The sequence below is a fragment of the Pteropus alecto genome, unplaced genomic scaffold, assembly GCF_000325575.1.
Source record: "Pteropus alecto unplaced genomic scaffold, ASM32557v1 scaffold179, whole genome shotgun sequence".
NCBI lineage: Eukaryota > Metazoa > Chordata > Mammalia > Chiroptera > Pteropodidae > Pteropus > Pteropus alecto.
In genome coordinates, this window is record NW_006442112.1 from 783,620 (window position 1) to 793,445 (window position 9,826).

The window sequence follows — 9,826 nt, forward strand, 5'->3', positions numbered from 1 at the left end:
GAAAGAGCGTGTGTAGCCTAGCCATGAGAATGTCTGGCTTTCAGAGGTTAAATACCAGAGTGGAATCTACAAAGTAGACTGAGGAGAGGGCAAAGGGGTAGGAGGAAAAGCAGAAGAATATGGTGTCATAGATGCCACAGGAAGACTTTCAAGGAGGAGGAAATGGTTAACAATGTTAAAATGTAGGGGAGAGGTCAAACAAGATAAGGACATAAAATGCTTGTTTTCCTTCCTTCCTTCCTTCCTTCCTTCCTTCCTTCCTTCCTTCCTTCCTTATTTCTTTATTTCTTATTAATCTTTCATTATGAAATAATTATAGATTCACATATAGTTGTAGAAAATAATACAGATAGGTCCCATGTATCCTTTACTCCTCCCTCTCTCCCTCTTTCTTTCTCGAAACAGAGGTCATTGGTTGGGTATCATGTTGAGCACAGTTTCAGTGGAGTGTTGGGGAAGGAAGCCAAACTGCTGAGTGAGAAGTTAGAGAATGGAAATTGCAAATGTATCTGTAAAGTACAATTTCAATAAATTTGCTCATGAAGAGGAGCTGGAGAGGTACCTAGTGTATAGGGAGAATATTTTTTTAAGATGGCAGAGACTTGAGGATGTTTATCTGCTGATGACAGATGAGAGCGACTTAAGCATGGTTAAAGGCTGATGAGAAGAAAGGTGGAAGGGAGAGAGAGAGAGAGAGAGAGAGAGAGAGACAGAGACAGAGAGACAGAGACAGAGAGAGAGAGAGACAGACAGACAGACAGACAGACAGACAATTACTTGGTAGGCATAAATATTTTAAGGTCTATCGATATATATTGCTCATACGCTTTATCAAAAGGTTTTTAACCAAAATACACTCCTGCCAGCAATTATGAGAGAGCTTGCCTGGTGGCTACTTTGTCTTTAAGTGTTATAAAAACAAACAAACAAAACAAAACAAAAAAACTTTACTAAAGAACCTCATTATTGTTCTAATTTACTCTTTGATTAATAGTGAGTTGAATGTTTTACCCAGTTGTGTCCATGTGTGTGAATTTAGTCTATGTTCTTTGCCCCAAACTTTTGTATTTTAGACAGACACTTTTCTTTGCCATAAAAGGCTGAAAGTCAAAGGATGAGAATGGTATCATATTTTATCCTCCCAAATTATATGGTCTAGAGTCTTCATCTCCCTAAAGGTATACGACAGTTTGACAACTTTTGGGTCAGCTGAGCGGAAGAGGCAGGTGATTTATCATCTGAGAGAGTGACCACAGATGGAAAGTGAAAAGGGGCTCAGGACTAGTCTTAGACCCCTATCTTTAGTCTTCAAGCCCCCTTTCCTAACCCAGGAGGGCATCCCGCCAGAGCCTTAAGGCTTTGGCTCCCAGAGCTCCCTTTGGGGTAAGTGGCGGTCCCCTATTAAGGACTCCAGAGCGCTGTGCGGCCCCTTTAAGAGTCCAGCTCCTCCCCGCTCCAGGGAAAGTTTCAGCTTTTTCCGCCTCACGGGAGGGTGAGAAGGGCCGGCAGCCGAAGCGGAGTTGCGGTCTTCCTGGAGCCTTAGACCCTGCCCTGAATCCGGCACTGGGACGTCTCGCCCTCTCGTGGCACCTGTTGCAGGTGACAGGTAGGTCTGTGGTCAGAAGCCGCCCCTTTGCCGTAGGTCCGGGACTCCTCCCGGCCCCCAGCCCATTTTCGGTGCCTAAGCGTCCCCACCCCCATCTTAGGGACCTGCGCCCCTCCCTATCCCCTTCCGCTTTCCCAGTCTCTCCTGTTCCCTTCTGTTTGTCTGCCTCTCAGGACCGCACCCCCTACTCCTTGACTCCCGTCTGCTTGGGGCGGTCCTTCTCTGCCAGTTTGCTTTCTCCTGGGCCCCTTCCTTGGCCCACACGTCGCTAACGAGGGCTGTGCCCCTCTGTGTCCCCTGTGACGCCTCAGGCAGAGTGGCCGGCTTTTCCCGCCTGCGGCAGCTGATGCACCTCCGGACAGCCGGCCCTGGGGGCAGGAGTGGGGCCGGAGCTACTAGCGGGAACTGCGCCCTGGGAGGCGTCAAGTCACCTTTTCGCCGGTTCCTCTCGCAGCACCCGGCCATCGCGCGTGGTCTCGGCGCCGCGCTCCTTCCGGACCTCGGGCGGCGTCGTCTTCCCTGGCCTCAGCTGGCCTGTCACGGGTAAAGGCTGCGGGCGGGTTGGCCCCAGTCGTGCCTCAGTGGGCTCCTTCTGCACTTGGGGCAGGGGTCCCGGCTGTGTGCTCTAGAGCTGAACTGCTTAATCTTGCCACCCTGCAAATAGGCTGCGGAGGATTTGCTCCTGGAGGATGGTCCTCAGCCCTCAGAAAGGGCATAGAACACTTCTGTATTCTATGATGGTTTGTAATGGGGCAGATGAACGTCTCCAGCCCTTAACATTGAATTAAATGGTTGGTTTTTGGTGATGAAATCATTTGGTGAGAATTCTGATGGCTCGAACAAATGATCTTTTCTCATTAACTTTTTCTTCCCCCAGTACCCTGCTTCTTCAGGACCAGGGGACCTAGCATTCCAGAATACAGCTTTTGGTAGGGTTGGCCCTAGACCTTGAACATTTATAGCAGAAAACAGTCTTCAGTACATCCTTGACTTCCTATTTTTAACTGGCTTTTTTCCCCCTGCTCTTTTAGCTCCCCACTGCCACCCCTCATAAATTCATTAATATTAAGGTATTAATGACCTAATGTGTTTATCAGCTGGTTTGTGGGGGGAATAATGTCTAGTGTAAAGAGATGAGACTTTGAGGAAGTTTTTTTGTCCTGGTTATTATTTTGTAGCACCTGCTGGAAATCCTAGTAGAAAAGACCACCAACTTGGCTTGTGAGACTTTTCCTGGCAGGAGGTGAACATTTCTGGTAACACAATTTCGGAGTAGTGAAATGGCGTTTGGAGGTATAATTGGTCTGTGAGTGTATGTATCATTATGATTGGTACTCTCTGAGCTTTTACACTTAAAGGCTGATACTGATAATGGTTGTTAGAATCCACTGAGCCAGGTCCTATGATAAGTTCTTGACATAATTATCTCATATAATCCTCATGGTAACTCTGCAGTAGGCACTGCAATTATAATTGTATTATGATGAAAAGGAGACGTTGAGAGGTTAAGTGCCTTGCCCCAAATCACCCAACAGATGAGGGGCAGATCTGGGTCATCTGACTGCACAGCTGTGTTCCTATCCCCTGTCACACCACCTCTGTTGTCTTAGATGTTAGGAACACTAAATACCTCCCGAGTGAGGACTGAGGGATTAAAAATTTCCCTTCCAAGCCGAAGCATAAGTTTTGGTCCTTGACTCCACCCTGAATGCACTGCAGAAACTTGGGACCACTTACCTCACTGGTATCTTTACCCACTTTACCACTTCCAACAGGGGCCCAGTTCCCATGTTGCCGTTATAAGTACACACCCCTGAGTGTACCCACCTGCCTGAATGAAATCTCTGGGGCTCCTAGTTCAGTAGTAGTAATTGTCCTGAAGTTAGGACAAGGTAACTCTGGATTCTAGGGATTTATGCCTGGCTCAACTTCTTCCTATCCTGCTGGCTAGGGGAGAAATGAGGATGTGGTATGGGATAAGGATTTCCCAACAGCCAGGCCAGAGAGACTGAAGGGAAGTGTTTGCTTATTTTATCGTGGGATGGATGGAGTACCTTAGGCAGGGACAGTCCAAGAGAAAATGTCCTCCCTGATGTGATCTCCTGGCCTTTGCTCAAACTGCTTTTATTTCCCCTGAAAAGATTACTTGCCACCCATACCCATTCCCCTGCCATTAATTACTATTCGCCTCAAAATTTCCCTTCTTTGGGAAGCCTTTCTAAACACAATTCCTTCCTCTAAGCAGAATTACTAGTTATCCTGTGTCCTAAAGCACTTTGTTTACACTTCAGGAAATTCTTTAACACCTCTTAGTTGTTTTTCCACCTGGAAGGTTGTAACCTCTTTAAGGGCAAGGTCTGAATCTTGGAGCTCTCTCTGTCTTAAGCATAAGAAATTAACAAATATTTGTGCTAAGAACTGGGGTCTGATGATGGTAGAATTGAAGTACAAAAGACACTTTTTTGAGGCACTTGAAATCCAACAGCTAGGAATTTGTACTTAAATGTCACCTCAGTGAGGCCTTCCCTAACCATCCTGTTTAGACTTGCAACCCTTCCCAGAATATTCTGTGTGCCCCTTCCCTACCTTATTACTCTAATGTAACATATTGTATATTTTATTCATTTTTTCTTATTGTCTGTCCCTCTCCCCTCTCCATAATTTAAGTTCCATGTGGGCAGGGATTTCTGTCTCTTTTATTCACCAGGGCACCTCAGCATCCATAACCATACCTGGCACATAGGTGCTTACTAATATTTGTTCAATGAATTAATCAATGGCATTACCATTCTAGGAATTGGCACTTGTTTGTGCTCTCCTGGAACTGAAACTAAGTGTTAACTGTCTGTCACCCTATAGCTGCAAGGTTGCCCTGGGTCCAGTTCTCAGTTTTCCTCCTACTGAGTTTTCCATTGAGATTGCATTCCTGACAATAACTTTGACCTAGTTGGAAGTACTTCCTCTTTCTCTTAAGGCATGAGTCTCTGGATGGAAACTTCTGAAGGTTAAAGTGGAAATGTAAAGATGGGCTGCTTCTTGTGGCTAGAAAGGGAGGCTGCACCGAGAGTAGGGTGGTGCGGATTATCAGATGTCTTGATACATTTTAGGCATTTGAAGAGCTAAGTGAGAAGCTGGGGAAAGTTACTGTACAATAGAGAAATGAAGAGCCCAAAAGAATAAAAGATGCCACAAATTAAGCTTCTGACCTCAAATCATCCTTTTAGCCTATTAGGCATAAGGTAGTTATTGGATTATTAACTTTATGGAAAAGCCATTGCTGAGTGCTATTTGTGTAGTACTTGAAACCACTATGTAACCTAAAAGAAAAAAAAAAAGATACTATTCTGCTTAAATGTGTTTTGAGATATTCAGAAGGAAAAAAGAGGGGCTAGAATCCTTTAAAAAGACAGGCTTGGAAGGAATTAGGCACTTGATAAGGTGATAAATACGTGATTCTTCACCATTTGATGAAAACTTCTGTGAAACTCAAATTTGTACAAAAAATTTCTGCTCAGCCTTCTCTTCTACTAAATTTATCTCCCCAAACTCTGAACGTTGGAGTCACCCAGCACTAAGTCCATGAACTTTTCTCCATCTAAAATCTTCCTACAAGCACTCATCCAGCCCCTTGGTTTTAAATACCATCTATCTATATACTCATCACTTCCAAATTCTGACCCAAGCCTTTCTTCTAAGCTACAGCCTCAAACACAACATGGCCAAAACAGAACTCCTGATTCCTGTCACATCCCTAGCCCCTTCCCTCAGCTTCTTCTCAGTAAAATGGCACCAGCATCCACTCAGTTGCTCAAACCAAGAGCCTAGGGTCGCCCTTGATTCCTTTCTTTCTCTCATTCTCCAACATCCAATTCATCAGCCAGTCCTATTGACCTGAACTTCGAAGTGTGTCATATATTCTGCCACGTCTCCATTTCCTTTGCTTATCACCCTAGTCCAAGCTGACACAAGGCTGCAATAAACATCTGTGTACAAGACTCAAGGATGGATATAGATATAAGATATAAGAATACACACAAATATTCATGTGGGATAGCTTTCTAGTAGGAGAATTGTTAGGTCAAAAGATATGTACATGTAAAAATGTGAGTAGACACCACCAAAGTGACATCCAAGAGGATTTATACTGACACCATTGAGAGTGCCTTTCCTCATGCCCTTGCTGAGGATGGACAATCTTTTCAATTTTTGCCAATGTGATAGGTAAAAAAATAGTATCTAACAGATTAAATTTGCATTTCTCTGACCACTGGTGAGGCTATCTTTTCATGTGTCTTAGCTGTTTATATTTTTCCTAAGACTTACTCCTTAATATCCTTTGTACATTTTTCTTTTGGGTTATATATTTAATTTGTAAGAACACTATATTTATTAGAGATATTCACCCACAGCCTGTTATATAGTACACGATTTTTTTTTCTCTCTAGTCTGTTATATGTCATAACTTTGTTCATGATGTGTACCCCTCTTGAAATCAGATAAAACACACTATAAAACATTAAAAAAAACGTGTTCATTAGATTTGGCAATTAGGAGGTCAGTGACAACATGGGTGCAACAGGAAGAGAGAATGCATATTGTAGAGGGTTGGGGAGTGAGCACTGAGGACTGATAAGGAATATGGTATACACTTTGAAGAGGCTTGGCTATGATGGGAAGGAGAGTGTTTCTTATAGACAGTAGCATGCAAAGGACAAGAAAATGCTGTTAATTTTCTTTTATTTTAAATATAGGAGAGACGAGCCCATTTGTGTTTAGATGGCATAGAGTTTGATGGTACAATGTCACTGAGAAAGCAGGAGGATGGGGGCTCCAGAGTGGAAGACATGAAAAGATTGGCCTTAGAGGAAGGGAGGTGGCTTTTTCACTGAGACAGGAGGGAAAGCAGGCAGGATTGGTGAGGCTATGGAGAAGGAAGGAACTGTCGAACAATAGGATTTTGACGGTTGCCCCATCTCATGAGAGTGGTGAGCATTTGAAATAGCATTTGAGAGGGACGGGGAGAGGAGCTCTTTAGAGGTATATCATCCAGATTGCCACATCATAGTGAGCCAAGAAAAACTTGGATAATTTGAATGTGTCTCCACCCTATCATGGAAGCCTGTATCCATTCTCTCCAGCAGCAATCCTCAGCTCAGGTATAGAAACAGTGTGGACAATCTAATTTGGGGATTTTTCTGGATGACTGTGATAGAAATACAAGAGGGCAGGAGATTAGGCACTGCTAGCAGAATAGTTCAAATGATGGACCCACCATGGCTTTCATATCTGTGACTATCTAAACCTACCTTGAACTCAAGTAATTCTTAAGACATGGAAAATTTCCATGGCATCTACACTGTTTCTTATTTGTACCTGTATCAATTCAGGCATCAGAATAGCGTTAGTATCAGTGTCTTTAAACTATTGCTTGCAACTTATAAGAAAGCCTGGGTTGATTTACTGATGGCCTACAATGTGCTGGTTTCTAGACTAGGTACTTAAGATATAGTAGAGAAGAAGATAGACAATGGCCTTTTAAAATGGAACTTATTTCAGCAGGGGAGATATGTGTTGAACAATGTATCACACAATCAATAATTTAATCACAATTGCGATAGTTCTAGGAAGTTCAGTTTTCTTTTTTTTTTTAGAAATCAAATTGTCACATTACTTTCTCCAACAGATTTCACCAATTTACATTTGCCAACAAAGTATGAGAGTATCTCCTGCATCCTCTCTCTTTAAAATTGAATATTTAAAAAAAATTACTGAACTTATAGACAAATATAAAAAAGTCTTATTACCAGTAGGAGTGAAACTTTTACTTTTCTACATCTATTGGCCATTTGATTTTCCTCCTTCAAGAATTATCTGTTCATGATCTTTGTTTATTGGATACTTATCTCTTCTTGTTTTCAGTAAGTCTGTCTTTCTATGTTTGAAATAATTAATCACCCTTCTCTTTCTCCTCCCTTAGCTCTGGAAACACTAAAATAGATTTTACCCAGTCTCTCAGGCTATTCTATTTTGATTTCCTTTGAACTTCTTTCTTTCCTACTTTGGAAATGTTGGTGTGCTTAGGGATCTGACTTCATTTTTATTATTTGACCCAATAAAATATAACATATAAGTCTTCTGTTCTCTCTATATACCATTTCCCAGAGGTAACAATATTAAATTTGTATCTCTTTCCAGACATTTTCCATGCCTACATAAATATTTCCTTCCTTCAATATTTCCTTCCTTCTTTACTTCCTTCCTTCTATCTATCCATCCATCCATCCATCCATCCACCCACCCTATCTATACTTAAATGTTAAGAAATGCAAATGGAATCATAATACCTATTTTGCAGTGTATTGTTAACTTAGTATTTGTGGTAAGCTTTCAATGTCAGGATATATAGAACTACCTCTGTCTTTAACAGCAGAATAGTATTCTATTTTATGTACGTACATAATTTATTTAATCAGTTTCCTATTGATAGATGTTTAAATTGTATTTTTTTTTTTGCTGGTTCAAACATTGAGCATGCTTATGATATATATTTGTGCATCTACTTGAGTAGGATAAGTTTTTCAAAATGAAATGGCTCCATCAAAAATGATCAGTGATGCTAAAGATTCAGAGAAATCTAGGAAGATAAAGATTGATTATTGTCTGTTAGATTTAGAAGGTTCTTTATGATCTTGATATGCTGATTACTGAGAAATTTCAGGAGACTTTGGTGGACTGAGAAATGATTGGTGATATGAGGAAGTGGAGGTAGTGAATATAGACAATTACTTAGAAAAATTTGGTTCTGCAGATAGGGGAAGGTTTGAAATCCAGGGAAGATTTTTTTTTTTTAATATATAGGAGGGACTTAAATATTTTTAAAGGATGATGGGAAGGAAGCGATGATTGATACAAGAAGTCTTTACACAGCAAAATCCTTATGTCATATGGGAAAGTATCCAGAATGAGGTGGAGGGATTACCCTTAAACAAGAGAAAGGGCGTTTGTGTTGGGAAGAACAAAAACTGAATAGATATAGATGAAAATAGGTTTATACATTGTCTGAGGGCATTTTTATTTCTCCATGATGTAAGAGGAAAGATAATCCTCTTAGAGCAGGGATTGAGGTGGGGCATGGTTTGGGTTGGAGAGTTGAGATGCTTGAGGGAGGTTCAAAATAGTTATCGTGGTGACCAGGAGAGTAAACTAGGAGCAGGGAAGCATACTTGGAGTGTCAGGCAGTGTTATGGTAAGCTTGTTGACCAAGAATTCGTATTGGTAATAATCCACCAGACTGTGATTTTTATTTTCTTCAGTAGATCTCAGGAGTCCCAGTCCAGGCTCAAAAGCACAACAGTTGACTCTTCTAGGGTTATGTTTTTATTAGATATTTGCAATGAAAATTTGGGTTATTGAGGATATTGACAAGAGTGCAGTTGAAACAACAGAATCCATACTGTCTAGGAAAGGAAGTAAAGAAAGGAAGGAGATGACAGGGTAAAAGTAGAAGGGTCTATGGAAAGATGAACCCTCCCCCATGAGGTCTGAGAACCAGTGCAAACAGGCTAGAAGGTTAGGAGGTTGTAGTCAGAGTGGAATATTTGAATTAATAATATCAAAAGTGGAGAAGTCCTGGGTGATAAGGTTTTGGGTGTGGTTGAATGTGATATATGATATTTTTGATGTCAGCTCATTCATTCAACAAATATTTATTGTGCACATATTATATAGCAGATAGTGCTCTAGGCACTGAAGTTACAAGGATGAACAAAATAAAGTCCTTTCTCTCATATGGCTTACTATCTAGTGAGGGAGATTATCCATTTTTATAAAATAAAAGAACATCCTCCTTGATATGCTGATTACTGAATGCATAGTTTTATTTAGAAATAATAATAATAATAATAATAATAATAATAAAATGTCAAATATTTACATATATGGGGCTAGGAAAGTCTACCTAGACATTTTGAGTGCCTTACTTTATTGTAAGTTATATTAACTGACTTATGAAAATTCCTACCTACTCCCCCCGTAGAACTTTTTAAGGTATTTTCATATGCTGTATCAGAATTGAAAATAAAACATATATATATATATACACACACACATATAATTTGGACATTTAAGCAATTTGAAATTTTTTATACTTTAGTATTTTTTTAATATTAGGATATTGCTTCTAGTTGTAGACCAGATGTTGACAATGCATATACTAATCTT

The 9,826-nt window shown here is 40.8% G+C and overlaps 1 protein-coding gene across 5 annotated transcripts in view; it reads left to right on the forward strand.

Moving 5' to 3' along the window:
* Nucleotides 1-1,467: 1,467 nt before the first annotated feature.
* Nucleotides 1,468-9,826, forward strand: part of SYTL4 (synaptotagmin like 4) — a 63,564-nt gene continuing 55,205 nt past the window's right edge. For 3 of the 5 annotated variants that reach the window (XM_015596210.2, XM_015596206.2, XM_015596213.2), the window contains exon 1: nucleotides 1,468-1,606. The gene's annotated coding sequence lies outside the window, so the exon portion shown is untranslated. Of the gene's footprint in view, nucleotides 1,607-2,784; nucleotides 2,919-9,826 lie in introns of all 5 variants that reach the window. The other 2 variants (XM_025039040.1, XM_015596208.2) reach the window with 2 other exon arrangements.